Source organism: Bubalus kerabau, chromosome 1, assembly GCF_029407905.1.
Source record: "Bubalus kerabau isolate K-KA32 ecotype Philippines breed swamp buffalo chromosome 1, PCC_UOA_SB_1v2, whole genome shotgun sequence".
NCBI lineage: Eukaryota > Metazoa > Chordata > Mammalia > Artiodactyla > Bovidae > Bubalus > Bubalus kerabau.
This window is the reverse complement of record NC_073624.1, coordinates 277,716,492-277,734,208: the sequence shown is the minus strand read 5'-3', so window position 1 is coordinate 277,734,208 and position 17,717 is coordinate 277,716,492. Positions and strand designations below refer to the sequence as shown.

At 36.9% G+C, this 17,717-nt stretch overlaps 1 protein-coding gene across 22 annotated transcripts in view; it reads right to left on the bottom strand.

Moving 5' to 3' along the window:
- The window catches only part of FER (FER tyrosine kinase), a 464,961-nt gene that overhangs the window by 191,584 nt on the left and 255,660 nt on the right, over positions 1-17,717 (bottom strand). The window lies entirely within an intron of this gene.

The following is a 17,717-nucleotide window of genomic DNA, read 5'->3' as shown; positions in this document are numbered from 1 at the left end:
ACACTGACATTTTCACCAGGACACTGTATTGCCGATAGCATTCCTTCTGTCTCATTATAAGTAAGAGTACCCCTGTACAAGATATGTCTTTTTGTATATATGTATATACCTATGCATGTGTGAAAGCAAAGGAAATGGCAACCCACTCCAGTGTTCTTGCCTGGAGAATCCCAGAGACGGGGGAGCCTGGTGGGCTGCCGTCTATGGGGTCGCACAGAGTCGGACACGACTGAAGCGACTTAGCAGCAGCATGCATGTGTGAATACATTTTCAAACAGCTTTATTTCATGCCACATAAGTTTGGTATTTATTTGGTACATATTTTAATGTTAAGTGTAGCATACTGAGACTATTTTAGTAGTTATCAGTATGACAAATCATGAATGGCTGTCTAAAATGAACAGCTCTGCAGTATACTTGGTAAAGGGTTTCTGTATTGCCCGGTTTTATTTAAGTTTTATTTCACAGACGCTAAAGAAAATGACTCAGCTCTCGGCTTCACTGAGTAATACCTCTCATCATTTCTCCCTTATTTCCGGCCTTATAAAGATGCGTTCTCCATGGCTCTATTGACACTAGTACCCACGTCGCCTCTTTCAAACACCAAGAGTATTGACACCTCTAAAACACTCATAAAGTATTGGCTTACTTTCTGTTATCCTCGCCTCCATTTCTTTGATTCTCTCTTCATTTGCAATATTTTTTCAAATCTCCATCCCTTTTTGTTTGTTTCTCTAACTGTAAGTGGACAGGCAGGAGGCAGGTACGTATATGTACATACATGTACCCTAATGCTGTGACAAGCATCACCACGATTTTCCAAGTTGAAATACATTACTATGTATAAATCAAGATGCCATTTAGAACACTTTTTACAGAATTTAATTCTGGCATTTTGAAACTTCATCAAAACATTTATCAACCATGCTTTTTACATTGTGATTACAATATTTATCTATACAAGTGGAATATAAATGAGAAGTACCAGGTTAAAGTAGGCTAGTAAAATCATAAGCTTTTCTTCTAATATTGCTTGACTTGACTAACCACAAAAAGAATTTTATAAGTATTAGTGTGGTTTCAGATTCAGCAATGTTTTATTTCATGACTTAGCTAATTTTTTTAAAAAATATATTTTTTGGCTTTTACTGACATAGATTACTGTTAAGCAGCAGTTTACTTTGTATGTTTTCAGTATAAAAAAATTAAGTGGATTGTATCTGTGGTGTGGCCCAAATTACCTAATGAATTCTTAAAAGAAACATGTATTGAGCCCTTAGCAAGTACAAGGCACTTTAAGAATACAAAATCATTCCGATATTCATCTTGTCCTAGGCTGACTACAAAGACAATATGAGTGTTTGCAAATAACTGAAACAAACACTGGCGAAAAGAGTACAAATCTTCTTATTCAAACGAACAGAAACGTATCAAATGTCTACCTGTCGCGTGCATGCTAAGTCGCTTCAGTCGTGTGTGACTCTGCGACCCCAGGGACTGCAGCCCCCCAGGCTCCGCCGTCCATGGGATTCTCCAGGCAGGAATACTGGAGTGGGTTGCCATTCCCTTCTCCAGGGGATCTTCCTGACCCAGGGATCAAACTCGCTTCCTTTGTGTCTTCTGCATTGGCAGGCACTGCTAGTGCCACCAGAAAAGCCCAAATGTCTCCCTATATCATATTAAACTCCTTCATATTAATAGTTTTGTATTCCTATGCTTATCCCACATACAATTCAATAATGGAAATACTACTGATATAATAATTATATTTACATAATTTTTTCTTGAACATTCTTCAAAGGCTTATACTAATCATCACAGTGAAAGAAACAGTCTTATACAAGAATGAAAAAAAATGTAAAAATCCTAATCTGATTAAGTAAAGAAAAATACACACATGCAGCTTAGTTCAGTTTGTGATTTGTTCTTTTATCTGAGACTTTCTTTTAAAATTTAAGATTAGTTTATTGTTAGATAATCAAAATTGGTCACATTATCCTTATTAATTTTCTATACGTTTTCTAATCTTTGAAGGTTTCATCTCCATCTCTACAAGTTTATAAATATTAAATTCTATTTTCTCTTTTATTATGATTTAATTTTTATATGTAATTCTGCCTGCACGTGCATGCTCAGTCTTGTCTGACTCTTTGCAACCCCATGGACAGTAGCCCACCAGGCTCCTCTGTCCACAGAATTTCCCAGGCTAGAATACTGGAGTGGATTGCCATTTCCTGCTCCGGATGATCTTCCCAAGGCAGGAACTGAACCTGTGTCTCTTGTGTCTCCTGTATTGGCAGGCAGGTTCTTTACCACTGGCACTACCTGGGAAGGCCTATAGGTAATTCTAACTAATTCTAAATATATAATATTGTAACAAGCAGTGTCTAACTTGTTGCTTTAGTAAACTAACTAGTCTATCACACTTCCATTGATTGAGAGAAAATCCCCTTTCCAACTGATTTTAGACACATTCTTTATCATATTTTCTCATATACTTTTATATAAAGAGTAACTGGTTACATCTGTATAAGAAAAGACATGAGCATAATACTCAATGAAATCTAACTATGAAGAATGTAGAGAAATAACTACGACTGGCATTTATTCACTGCACAGCATAATGTCTTCATTTAAGAACAATTTCAACTTCCAGATTTTTTTTCTATATTTTCAAATATGCTTAGTTAATCCTTCATTCAAATTTTATACTTTTTAAGACACTGATGAAAGAAACTGAAGGACTGATGGAAAGATATACCATGTTCTTGGATTGGAACTATTAATATTGCTATAATGACCAAAGGCAATTTACAGATTCAAATGCAATCCTTATCTCTGGAATCTTTAAATAGTATTTTTCACAGAACTGGAACAAATAGTTTTAAAATGTGTCTGAAAACTCAAAAAACCCAACTGCTAAAACAATCTTGAAAGAAAAGGAACAGAGCTGGAAGGCTCATGCTCCTTGGCTTCAGACTACTACAAACCTACAGTCTTCAAAACAATACAGGGCTGCCAAAATAATAGAGTGCCACGAAAACAATAGAGGGCCATCAAAACAGTACAGGACTGGCACAAAACACACACACAGACCAATAAAACAGAGTAGAGAGCCCAGAAATAAACCAATACACTTGAAGTCAATTAATCTATGACAAAGGAGGGAATAATATACAACAGAGAAAATTCAGTTTCTTCAATAAGTGGTGCTGGGAAAACTGGATAGCTACAGGGAGAAGAATGAAATTAGAACATTATCTAATACCATATACAAAAATTAACTCAAAATAGATTAAATACCTATATGTAATAAGACTGGAAAACATAAAACTCCTAGATGAAAACACAGGTAGATGAAAACTCTTTGACATAAATCACAGAAATATTTTTTGAACTGTACCCTAGAGCAAATAATATAAAAGCAAAACAAACAAACAAATTTAATCAAACTTAAAAGCTTTTGCATACAAACAAAAACCATCAGCAAAATGAAAAGACAACCTACTGTCTATGATAGAAAATATTTGCAAAAGATATGACTGACAAGGGGTTAATATCCAAAATATATAAACAGTTCATATAATTCAACATCAAAAAAACAATAAAAAATTGGGCAGAAAACCTGAATAAATAATTTTCCAAAGAGGACATTCAGATGCCAACAGGCACTTGAAAATGTGTTCAACATTACTAATCATCAGGGAAACACAAATCAAAACCATGATGAGATAACACCTCACACCTGTCATAATGTCTGTTATGAAAAGAACACAAATAACTATGTTGGCAAGGACGTGGGGAAAAGGAAGCCCTGGAACACTACTGATGGGAATGTCAGTTGGTGCACCCTCTGTGGAAAAGAAAATGCAGGTTCCCAAAAACTGAAAACTAAAAGCAGGGACTCTGCTGGTGGTGCAGTGGCTAAGACTCTGGACTCCCAATGCAGGGGGCCTGGGTCCAGTCGCTGGTCAGGGAACTATAACCCACACGCCTCAGCTAGAGATCCCATTGCTGCAACTAAGATCTGGTGCAGACAAATGAACAAAGAGCAGAATGATCACATGACCCCGCAATTCCACTCCTGAGTGTGTGTGTATGTATATATATATTTGGGAAAGAAAAACAGTAATTCGAAAAGACACATGCACTCTGATGTTCACAGCAGCATGATTTACAATTCTCAAGATATGGAAGCAACCTAAGTGTCCATTTGCACATAAACAGATAAAGAAGATGTGTGTACATATACAAGGCAACGCTACTCAGTCACACACACACACAAAAAAGAAATTTCACCATTTGCAACAACATGGATGGACTTGGAGGGTATTATACTGTGAAATAAATCAAACACAGAAAAACAAATGCTGTAAGATATCACTCCTACATGGACTCTAAAAGATACAACAAACTAAAAGAACATAACAAAAAAGAAAGAAACATACAGATATTAAGAACAAACTTGTGGTTATCAGTAAGGAGCAGCAAGGGAGAAGGGGCAATATACAGGAGGGGTATTAAGAGGTACAAACTGTTAGAAAAATAAGCTACAAAGGTACATTGTACAACAGTGAATACATCCAATATTTTATAATAACTATAAATGGAGTATAATGTTTTAAAAGTTGAGTCATATTGAATACCTGTAAGTATTGTATTAAGCAAGTATACCTCAATAAAAATTTTATTTTGATTTTTAATTTTTATTGAAGGATAGTTAATATACAATGTTGCGTTAGTATTCAGCTACAGCAAAATGGATCAGTTATACATATACCTACTCGTTAAGATTCACTCTGCATCCAGGTCATCACCGAATATTGAGGAGTAGCGTTCCCTGTGCCATACGGCAGGCCCCTCTTACTCCCCTGTTCTGCGTGTAGCAGTGTACGTATGTCAGTCCCAACCTCCCAGTTTGCCCCACCCTCCCTGGTGATCATAAGTTTGTTTTCTACATTTGTGATTCTGTTTCTGTTTTGTAAATGAGCTCATTTATACCATTTTCTTCACATACAAGGGATATCATATGGTATTTGTCTTTCTCTGTCTGACTTATTCACTCAGTATGACAGTCTCTAAGTCCATCCACATTGTTGCAAATGGCATTATAACATTCTTTTACTCTGGAAGATTAATATTCCATTATACATATGTACACCACATCTTCCTTATCCATTTCTCTGTCAATGAACATTTAATATTTTTCAGTGTTAGACCCTAAAGATACACTTGTGTATATCATTAGCTGGTTTGGGTGGGACATTTTATTCAATTTTTTTATTTCTACGCGTTTGAGCAAACTCCAGGAAAAGGTGAAGGACAGGGAAGCCTGGCATGCTGCAGCCATGGGGATGTGGAGTCAAGACTCGACTTAGCAAGTGAACAACAACAACCAAGTTATTTTTAACTCGACTAATTGAGTAGTTTCTGGAAACCTGGTGAGTATATTCCCAATCCCTTTTCTCACATGCCTTTAGATCTTTGCCTTCATTAACTTTAATTCTCCACAAAGAGAAGTTTAAGACATAAGAAAGGTAAGATGCAGAATTCTAGGAAGTCTTTCAGGAGTTTTTCACTTCTGCAACAGCATTCAGAAAGGAAGGCAAGCAACGGAGAAGACAGAAAAGTGCCAGTAGGATTAGGTGGTTAAGGGGATCTTCTTGAGCAATCATGTAACAGAGAGCACACACTTCAAGAGAGCAGGCACCACGTCTCTCGCGTTCTCCACTGCAATGCCAGCACCAGCTGCACAGAGGGTACTCAGTGAATAATGCTGATCACGTGAAAGAGACAGAGAGCAGAGAGAGGAGAGGAGGCAACAGAGAGAGGGGTGAAAGAGACCGAGAGAGCAGAGAGAGGAGGAGAAGAGGCCACAGAGAGAGGGATGAAAGAGACGGAGAGAGCAGAGAGAGGAGGAGAAGAGGCGACAGAGAGAGGGATGAAAGAGACCGAGAGAGCAGAGAGAGGAGGAGAAGAGGCGACAGAGAGAGGGATGAAAGAGACGGAGAGAGCAGAAAGAGGGGAGCACACGTGAGTGTGCGTGTGTGCCTGGCTAGCAAGCCTTGAGCAGGATTCTCGAAGTGTCTCACAATTCTCTCCTTTCTTGGAAGGACCTGGCTGAGACGCTCTACCTGATCTAGGACTTGTAATTTTTTAAAGCACCATTTATCTTCTGACTGTTCTTAAATTCTGCTGATTCTTTTGCTCCTCTGTGACCTCAATGCTACAAATAAAATTCTGAAGTGCCTAAAATCAAATTTTATGGACAGTCTCCTGATGAGTAACACCACTGTTTCCTCTGCTCTGATGGCTTAGAAACACCATTCATCTGCCCCATGTGCCAATAAAACTGCTAACCATGACTGCCCTGTCAGAAATTTCACTGTCATGAGAGGCCAAAAGTTAATGTACTACTTTGCATATGCTTCATATTTATGAATAAAGTAGATATGATAAGAATATGATGAAAATATCAAGAATACTATGAATTGACTGTCCAGATTTCTTCCCAAAACCAACTCAATTTCAAAACATCATTAGATTTCAACTTGGTTTAGACTGAAAGCATCAAGATATTTTAAGCAAGCAGAGAATAAAGAAAGAGAATAGGGGTTTTGAGGAAGCACAAAAGCAGTAAGACAGGGAGAATGTGCTATGTCATTGCCTACCTATAAATCTTGGTTAGAGATGCTATCAGTCTTAAAATTTTGTGCCCATGACTCCTTCACCAGAAATGCTAGGCACGAGGCTCAGCCATCTCTGAAACCATTACTGGTGCTGTATGTCGCCTCACACTGCCACGGCCTCTCATAAAGTCAGAGTCACTCAGTCCATCAACCCATTCAGCGAACACTTGATAATTAAAAAGCGCTAGAGGACACAGTGGCACATGGCCTCGTGGGCTTACTGGGTGGTACTACTGCTATATTAGTAGTATTAAACAAATGACTACGAAACAACTGCACGTTTTCCAAGCATGTTATCTCATTTGAGATAACACAACCAGTAAGGTAAGAATATTACCATTTTATGGGTAAAGGATTGAGGCTTAAACAGGGTCACCCTAGTAAATGTATAATTACAAAAAACGGAAAATCTTGAAGAGGAAATTTAAAATGTGTAGCAGGGTATCTGATTTTCCTAGAGGTCAAAGGACACTGCTCTGAAAAAATAATTGTTACAGTTTAGCTTTATTCACCACATTACAATTAACCAAACACAGGGTTAAAAATTATAATTTAAGTAGATGAACTTTATCATTTTCTGTCTTAGAATCACTTCAGAATTCACTACAGTGAATATATAGCTCATAAAAAGAAGACCAAAAAAATACAGTGTTCATGCAGAATATCATTTTAGATATCTTTCTTGTGAATTCTGATGAGACTGCGAAAATCAATTTTGGAACATCAACTTCTCCAAAAAGTCATAAAATAGGCATTTTTGCTTCACTGATTCTTGATCACTAGGATATTTTAAGATGATTAAAGTTTAAAGAGGTCATTGCTTATACCTCAAATAATTATCAGCCTATTACTTGATTAATGTGATTTCTTCTCTTATTTCCAAAGGCAGAATACACATATCATTATTTCAAATTCCTCCCATATTCTCCCTAAGTTACAGACATAAGGTAATTAAGAGAACTTCCTGGTTCAGGATAGCTCTTTTTTACTCATCTAAATCAACGGTGCTTATACTATGGGGAGCATCAGAATCACCTAAAGTGAAAGTGTTGGTTGCTCAGTCATGTCTGACTCTTTGTGACCCCACGGACTGTAGCTCACCAGGCTCCTCTGTCCATGGGATTCTCCAGGCAAGAATACTGGAGTGGGTTGCCATTCTCTTTGCCAGGGGATCTTCCCAACCCAGAGATCAAATCCAAGTCTCCTGCACTGCAGGCAGATTTTTTACCATCTGAGCAACCTGGGAAGCCCTACAGGACTTGTTAAAGCAGAGCCTGGCCCCACTCCAGACTTCTTGAGTCTGTAGGTCTGGGATGACACCAGGAAATGTACATTTCTAACAAGTTCCCAGGGAACGTTGATGCTACTGACCCAGAGAATGCACTTTCAAAACCACAGGTCTAGGGGGTAAACTTCAGGGAGCTCTACAACTAAGAGTGGAAAGTCCTGACATTTCTCAAAGTAACTCAGTTTCACTGGTCCTAATTAGTGTCACTGACAGCTGTAATGAGAACAATCACACAAGTCAGTATACTCACTACAAAGATGGCATTACAGGTACTGTCCTCTGCATGCACTTGGAAAGGCAGTACAGCATAGTGTTTAAGAGCAAATGCTGGGAGGGCAAACTGCTTGCGTTGGAATCCAGGACCTATTTTCCTCTTAACACCTAAGTATGCTTGAGAAAATTACCTAACTTCTCAGGGCTTCACTTCCCTCATCTACAGAAGTGGGAAAATAATACTGCCTCAGAGGGGTTTTCTGATATTTAAATGAGGAAAGCACTTAGACCAACACCTGAGTTAGAGTATACCTAAGTATTAATACAAAGTATATATCAATATGAAGAGCTAACTCGTTGGAAGAGACCCTGCTGCTGGGAGAGACTGAGGGCAGGAAGAGAAGGGGGAGGCGGAGGGTGAGATGGTGAGACAGCATCCGACACAATGGACATGAGTGTGAGCAGACTCTGGGAGTTGGTGAAGGACAGAGGAGCCTGGCGTGCTGCAGGCCACAGGGTCACAAAGAGTCGGACACAACCGAGCGACTGGACTACAACACTTCCTCAGTGAAGACTTTCCAGGGGCTTTTTCTCAGATTTCAGAACTATGGGTTTTTGTTCTTCTGAGTAGCTTCCTTTTTTCCTACTTTTATTTATTAACTCACAAAGTCTCATAAACATTGCTATATAACAATTATTTCCTGATTAAACATGTTAATTATGCTTTTTTCTCTTCACTCTAGTGTCGTCATCAGCTAATTTTTAGTCTGTTGTATTAACCGTATATTTGCAAGTCTCCAAATGAAGTATGCTATGCATAAATAAGCCAATAAATATTATAGCTCTTTTTAATGTTTACCATAATTATTAAACAACGAAAGTCAACTAAAACAAATTAAGCTTCATGAACAAAAAAAACTACTTCAGCTACTCTTTAGTGCCTTTGACAAAATGATGGAGTATAACAGGCTATTTTATCCATCTACTTCAAATCATGACCTAAATCCCTTCTAGAAAAACTTCTCTGAAACCCTACCCAAAAGAAACAAATATCCAGTTTTCACTAAAGTGTGAACAAATGGCAAGAGACTTTATTAGGGTACATGTTTCTGCAACAAAATGTGAGGCCAGCATTCACTGGTTTCTTTGCCTCTTCATATCATTCAGGAAGACCCACTGTGGATATTGAACGACCACTTGAGGACTAAGGGAATCTGGTGACAATAGTAAGTATGCTCAACTTGGGTGTTTGGAAATTCACATTTTCTTATTAGTCCAAACCCTCAGGCACAGCTTTTTCACTGTGACTTCTAGGTATATCCTATGTTCTTGCCAAAATGCCTAAATAATCAGCCAATTTGAAAACAACTTCAAATACATTAGTTCTTGACATAGGAATCTGGGATGAAGTTTCACACTTTTATATATTTCAGGTGAAAAAGCATCAGAGAAATAGTATTAAAAGTATTTTAGCTTGAATGGTTTCTATTAGACAGAGGAATTGGAACAGAGACGTTATCAAAACAGGATATAATAGTTTTCATGGCCACTTAGTTGACATAGCAAAATTAGCCTGTAGTATGAATTATTTTTTAAAAGTAATGGAGGGAAGTAATATTGCATAATATCCAGTATTAAGAGAATTAGGATTTTTACACCACAGTTAGTGATATATGTAGATAAGAAAGGGATATTACAACATAGATTACTTTTAAAAATAATTTTTAAAAATTATGTCCTCTTCACTCAATGTAATATTATATAACATTTCTTGACTCTTCAATATTTGACAATATATATATTTGACTGAATACATATGTGAAATATACCTTAATACATAAATATGAAATATACGGCCTATAAATTAAACACAGCCTTTATAAATTCTTCATGTTCGAATTATTGTTCCACCTTTCCATTTTAATAACTTTGAATTCCATGTGTTTCTTCACTATTGTCTTTTAGGTTATTAAATGAGAGACCTCACCATTGAAATATACCTAGTTACCTTTCTCTTTTCGGAATGCATTCAGTATAACTCATTATTTCAATCTATTACCCACACAATAATACAGAGTCTTTCCTGTCTTTTGTCCCAGATTGCAAGGGTATCTGTTTAATATATCTAGGTCAAACTTACATTATAATAGGAACCTAATGAATATTAAGGAAGTGTACATTATAATGAAAATGATTACCAGTAGCCAGATATCTTGATTTTTTAAAAGCTCTCAAAGCTTAAAGGATAGTACATTTTCCCAAGTCTATGGATATTAAAGCTTCCAACCTAGCTAGCCATAGTTTCACTGCATACTATATGATAATGTGACTTTTTAAAGTACTTGAGAACTTACAAAGTGCTCCCACCACTGTGTCTTTACAGCGGCACTGCACAGCAGGCACAGAAGCATAAACTGGGTCTCAAAGGGATCAGGTGTGTGGTCTCAACTATTTTAAGAAAAAGCATCAGTGAACATACATTTGATGGAGCAGGTGTCAACCTGAATCAGCCTCTGAACAGCCTTTCTTGCCTAATCAGCTCCAGGAAATAATCAGGAAAAATCTTAAAGGGACGAGCACTGCTTTATGGCCTCTAACTCCAAACTAGCATTTTTAAGGGGTTGATAAGAAACACAACTCGCCATCAATTGAATCAGTGATGCGGACTTCTCCAGAATATCTGAGAAAATATTTTGACTCACGTGACCTGTGGTAGCTGGGAATAATCTGCACACTCTTTTAACAGCTTAGAAATCTACTCCATTATCCATAAATATGTCCTGAGAGGATGATACATGTAAGAAACCATTGAAACACTTAACAGTAACTCTTTCCTTAATTATCGGTAGTTGTGTAACACTTCCACCATTGTAGTAATCCCTACAATTCTCCCAGTCTGGGCCTTTTCCAGTTTCATTGCCTCTTTCTTGGAGGTGGCTCCTAGTATTATAGTCCAGGTCATCTAGGTACTACTACAGACACTGACAAGGACCAGACCACCACCCAGTTTATTAACTGTAACACTCCTATTAATACCTAGGTATTTTTGGACATCTTGTATACAACAGCATCTATAAGTTCATGCTATCCTATATTCTTTATTCTTTCAATTCATATTTATTTAGGGTCTTTTATAAGCCACCATTAAACAAGGCTCAAGGAAGACAAAAAGGAGTCAGTATAGTCCGTGACTTCATAGATCCACTACTTGAAGTATGTAAAAATTAAAATAATTGAAATACTACAAAATAAGTGCTATTATCATGGCTTGTGCAGAATTCTGTGGAAGCACAAGGAAAGAAGAACCTAATTTGAACTGGTCGGGTGAAGAAAGCCTTCAGAAGAAAATGACACTCAAAATGTGTGCCAGGTACAAAGATGGAAAGGTGGGGAGCAGCAAATCCCATTCTGAGAAGTGATGGGGATTCCAGACCCATGAAGGACTGGCACCCTTCTTTTTCTGTCTCTGACTCTCCTGCTCCCTCTCTCTCTTGGAAGAATCTGTGATTACATTGGGCCCACTTGGATAAAACACAATAACTTCTTCATCTCCAGATGCTGGACATCATCATATCTGCAAAGTCCCTTCTGCTATGTGACAGAACACACCCACAGGTTCTGAGGACCAGGACACAGACACACGTGGGGAGGTATTACTTTGCCTACCATATTTATTCTGCCCTCCTCCCTGGCTGCTGGGATATTCTACATTCCAGGTGTATAAAGTGGAGTTCTTGTATTTTCAGCTATTGCACAGAATCTCTCACCCCAAGATCAGCTGCTTTGTTTCAAACACTATGATCTGCAGGCTCCTCACAGCACACTCTGTCATCCTGCACAACTCTTGGAAGCATTCCCTGGACTGCCAAGGTAAGAGGCCCTTCTTATGTGCTCTAAAAAGACCATAAATTTCCTCTAGAATAAGGTTTAGCACCTCAAGCATAATTCTTACTTACTTGTCTGTCTTCCCAACCAGACTCTAATTTCTTTGGGGATAAACCAGTAGCGAATATAATTTCTATTTTAATATAGACACAATACACATTTACTGAATGCTAATTAAAGAGACATGCTTAAAACCTACGAATTTCTAGAAAAGTTTGACCTATTTACTTTAGATGAACACTGATGACCTTCCAGAAGCCCTACTTTCAAGATGGCAAGAGGAATGGAGGAGTTTTTTTTTAGAAGTTATTTCTAGAGAAGACTTTTAAAACTCTATTGACTCTCTCACAGTCCAGTGTTACAGACATTAAAAAATTACTCTTTTAGTCACCACCTGAAATTATTCTAGGGGCAAAAAAAGACACACATTTATTATTTAAAAGAGAACATAGCATTACTAGAAAGTATTAGTAAAATCATACCTCTTGAATTCACCATTACAAAATATTTCTAATAATAAAACAGTTAGGGCCATGAATTGAACATGATGGTCTTTTATTACAAAGAGAGATAGATATTATAACTGATCTTTGTTATAACTTATAAAAGTTATAACTGATCTTTGTATTATATTTTGTATATATTTGTAATATTATATGTATTATATGATCTTATAAGTTATAACTTATAAATTATAACTGATCTTTGTTGATCTTAAGTCTATTTCTCATTAAACAGTTATCAGTCAAGATTCAAGGATGTCCACTAGATTATTATTTCCAAGCATGGGTATTTCTTTTATAAGACCTTAATTTTTGGTATAGTTTTAATGTATGCCAGTTGTTAATATAAGTAACAGAAAGAAAACCTTACAGTTTCATTTTCTCTAAGGCTTATATATGAACAACCATTTTAAAAAATCACTTGAAGACATCTTTTTAACGTCCTTGGTCTTTCTAATTTAAATCCTATTATTTTGAAGTCATTAAGATTCTTGGCATGCATACTTAGTCACTGCAAAGTAGGGCGTGGGGCAAGTCTTTTGTGGCGCAATTAAATTGTTCCCCTCAAGGACAACGCAGCAGAAAGGAGCACTAATTTAGCTAATATGGTAAAGAATGGTAAGTGGTTCTTTAAAAAAGTGAAAATAAGCAATGTCAATTCTTGTATTTCATTTCCACTTCTGAAATGGGTTAATACAGGACAATAATTTGCAAGCAAGAAATATTAAATATTATACAAGATTGCTTCACTATTTTAAAGTTAATATCAGAGAGAAATCTCATTAAGGTGTCAAATGGATTTTATGGAACCAATCGTATACAGTTCACAGTAGTATAAAATACATATAAGCTAAATAAGAGAACATTAAAAATACTTCCTATCTGTACTTAAAAGTACTTATGAAATTTACAAGAGAAAAATAACTACCTAAAAAAGCAACTTCTAATATAAAGCAATATAAGAAGGAAATGAAAAATATAATGAAAAAGCTATTATACAAAAAGAACTGAAATGAAGTGTGTCAATTCCAAAGGAATCTCATTTATAAATCTAAACCATGCTAACATTTTTATATTTACTATAAAAAGAGAATATTATACATGTCTCAGTGCCGTTCCCCCAAATTGTCCTCTCCCACAGAGTCATGTCTAATATCATATAAGAAAAGAATCGCCAGTGCAGGTTCGATACAGGATGCTTGAGGCTGGTGCACTGGGATGACCCGGAGGGATGGTACGGGGAGGGTGGTGGGAGGGGGTTCAGGATGGGGAACACGCGTACGCCCGTGGCGGATTCATGTTGATGTGTGGCAGAACCAATATTGTAAAGTAAAAATAAATAAATAAATAAATAAAAATTAAAAAAAAATAGAGAGTATTAATATCTTTAAGTTATAAGATTTTTTTCAAATATTTATCAAGCATTTATTAACTTGATAATAAATTATCAAGTCCAGATTTTCTCAAAAATAACAACAAATATTTAGTGAATAATGTATCAGGTGGTGTAAGATACATAAAGAATGAGTAAAACCATCCTCCTTGCTCTCACGGAGCTTATTATCGCGTGGGGACATCAGACTACAGATGCGCAGTAACAGCAGAAGGTAAGTAAGCATCATGACTACTGCACAGCGAGGGGCGAGCCTGGAGGAGAAGGAGGACATGTTCGTGGACTAGTGAAGGGAAGGGAGAGTCGCTCAGGCATGTCCGACTCTTTGCGACCCTATGGCCTATCCAGTCCATGGGATTCTCCAGGCCAGAGTACTGGAGTGGGGAGCTCTTCCCTTCTCCAGGGGTTCTTCCCAACCCAGGGATTGAACCCAGGTCTCCTGCATTGCAGGCGGATTCTTTACCAGCTGAGCCACCAAGGATGCCCTCATTTTACTTATAAGGGAGCAGTTATGGATGGAATAGTAAATACATATATTAACTAAAACTGACTTAACAGTAAAATGAAAATGATACACCATCATCAGAGGTTTTCTCCCTCAGAAGTTTCTGTGGGCTGCAGGCTTCAGGGGCACAGGGCAGAGAGTGTTTATAGGGAAAAGGGAGTATGTGACTCAAGAGACTAACCCGGCTCGGAGGCAGAGCGGGCCCCGTCTGTTCTCTATGCCACAGTCTCCTTACCAGCTCACCTCCCTCACTCCTGACCACCTCATCCGTCCCACCTACCCTGCCGACGTCTCTACGGCTTTGCATCAGACAAGTCCCAACGTTAAGAACAGTCTGCATCGAGACACGGATGTAAAGAACAGACTTTTGGACTCAGTGGGAGAAGGCGAGGGTGGGATGATTTGAGAGAATAGTGCTGAAACATGTATATTACCATATATGAAAGAGACAGCCAGTGCAAGTCCCATGCAAGAAGCAGGGCACCCAAAGCTGGTGCTGGGACAACCCAGCGGGGTGGGGTACGGAGGGAGGTGGGGAGGGGACAGTGTACACCTGTGGCTGATTCATGCTGACCCATGGCAAAGACCATCACAATACTGCAGAGTAACGGTCCTCCAATTAAAATAAAACTGCATCAGAATGCCTTTGTCTTCTTCTTGGTACAGACCTACCTTGCGTTCCAGATTTCACTAACTTAAATCCATTGTATTCTGCGATTTCAGAACAATTAAATATATTCTCAGTGTCTAAGTTCAAGATTTGAAAAGTAAGACAGTAAAAGACATAATAATATCCATTAAATTATCCAGAAAAGATAATTTACAAAAATTTGAATGATCAATTATTGGCAACATAATCAGGGCTTTTTTTTTTTTTTTTCCCCATTAAGGGCAAAGTATGAATGAAAACAACACTTCAACAATACCTCATTCCATGTTAAGATATTTTGCACTCAGTCTGTGGATCTTCTACCAACTTGGCTAAATTTAAATTGTTCAGGTATATAATTAAGAGATTTGTAAATATCATACGTGTGATCTTCTGGTATTCTGGTACTTGTTAAAATTTCTGCTGTATTTAATGATAAGGTTATTACTATTTCGACTATAAATCTGGATCCTAGAATTCTATCATTCTATTCAGCAAAAATTGGAAACAGACGAAAAATTTCAACACAGAACGTGTTTCATTACATTGTATAAAATACAACTTAATATTATGCCCTTGGCTATTATGAAAGGACACGAAAAGCAACAATCTATGAAATCTGCCCTTAAACTTTTGCAGAAACGTTTTTAAGGACACTGCTATATCCAAAATCCCAAGGGAGAAATCTCCTTTAGAACTTATTGGTAGTAAAACTTTGCTTTAAATAAATTAATATGCTTCCTCCTCTCTAACCATGACACTAGTTAACTTTTTCTACAATGACTTATGGCTAAATTTCAAGCTCAACACGGAAATTATTATAGGTCTTTAAGAAACTACATTTTGCTGGTTAGTTAAAAAACATATATTTTATTAAAATACATAAAATATCCTCTTTTCTTAATTCAAGTTATTTTATCTCAAGCATCAAGAACTATAACAATTAAGATTAAACTTCTAGTCAGACAAAACCACATTCAAATCACCTATTATTTACTAGATATTTGATTTGAGCAAGTGGCATAACACATGTAAATCTTAACTATTTTATAAAATATAGACAATTAATTGTTGGTATTTTCTAAAATGAAGTTAAAATTTTATTGTACGGTTTAGGTGATATGCTCTGTGTACAATAAAATAGATCAATAAATATGAAGTTAATTACTTTCATCCTTTCATGTAATAATTTGTGAACAAGTAATTTTCTTCCTCGACTGACCATCCTATTATGTCTGTTTCAAATATTTGTTCTTCCAGAGACTATAACTGTTGTTTTGCTTATGTATTCTAATTTTGAAAATTTAAATTTGTGGTTACATATGCCAGCTTTCTGCGAGCTGGATACAAGCTAAACTATATGTTCTTTCAAATAAAATGTATAATGATGAGACCAACAACATGCAATTTAATAAGAAATATATTTTTACTGAAAGGAACCTGGAAATCTGACTTTAACATTTAGTTATTCTGTGACTTTGAGCATGAGCCTCTTGCCTTAGAGATTATTACCTCATTTGTAAAGTAACAGGGAATGAACTGTCTAATCTTGAAATTTCACCTAGTTCTTTTATTCTTTGATTTTAGCGAACTACTCTTAACAAGAGTCTCTGGGTTTTTATATTTAATAACAAAACAAAACTGCATTTTATATTTTATTTACTGCTGTTAAATTTCCACTATTAATTATTTTTTCCTGGTATTGATATTTTTTCTATATATATTTTGATATTATTCACTGAAATATAATTTGGATATGGCTACACAAGTTCTTTGTGAAGCATAGTAAAATCAAAATTGATTCATTTGTTTTATAAATGTGCCAATAAATAATTTAAAAGGCTGGATGAGTGATAGTTGCTCAGACATACCTGACTGTTCACGATCCCATGGACTATAGCCTACCAGGCTCGTCTGTTCATAGAATTCTCCAGGCAAGAATACTGGAGTGGGTTGCCATTTCCTTCTCCAAAAGGTTGGTTAGGCTTCAGTATTTTTGTACGGCATCACTAGCTACACTTTAGATGTGTTTAGCTCACATCCCACCCTTGCTTATAAACCTGCAATGGAATGGCATTTCCACAGGGAAATCCTAATTGTGGCATTCAAAGCTCTCAAAACTGAACTTTCAGATTACTCATCTTTTTAAATCATCTGCTTCTGTCAAGGCAACTGATCTTGCCTTCCTTAAAACAAGTCTAGGAATTTCCCATGTTTTAGAGACTTCCCTTACCATGAGTGCGTGCGTGCGTGCTCGGTTGCTTCAGTCGTATCTGACTCTGTGTGACCCCATGGACCGTGGCCCACCAGGCTCCTCTTTCCATGGGGTGCTCCAGGCAGGAATCCTGGAATGGGCTGCCACACCCTCCTCCAATCCCTTACCGTAACCCCAAACAATTTCCCTAGTCTTTTGGCCTATCCTTGAGGCCTACTTCAAGTCCACATTTCTCTGTGAATTATTCCTAGGCCGTATGTTCTTCTTCTAAATTCACATACTGTTACTTTAAAAATCCTTTATAAAATATTTTTCAAACTGAGATTCATAAAATCAACTTTTTGGATGTCGACTTTTTGGATGCATTCTTAATAGAA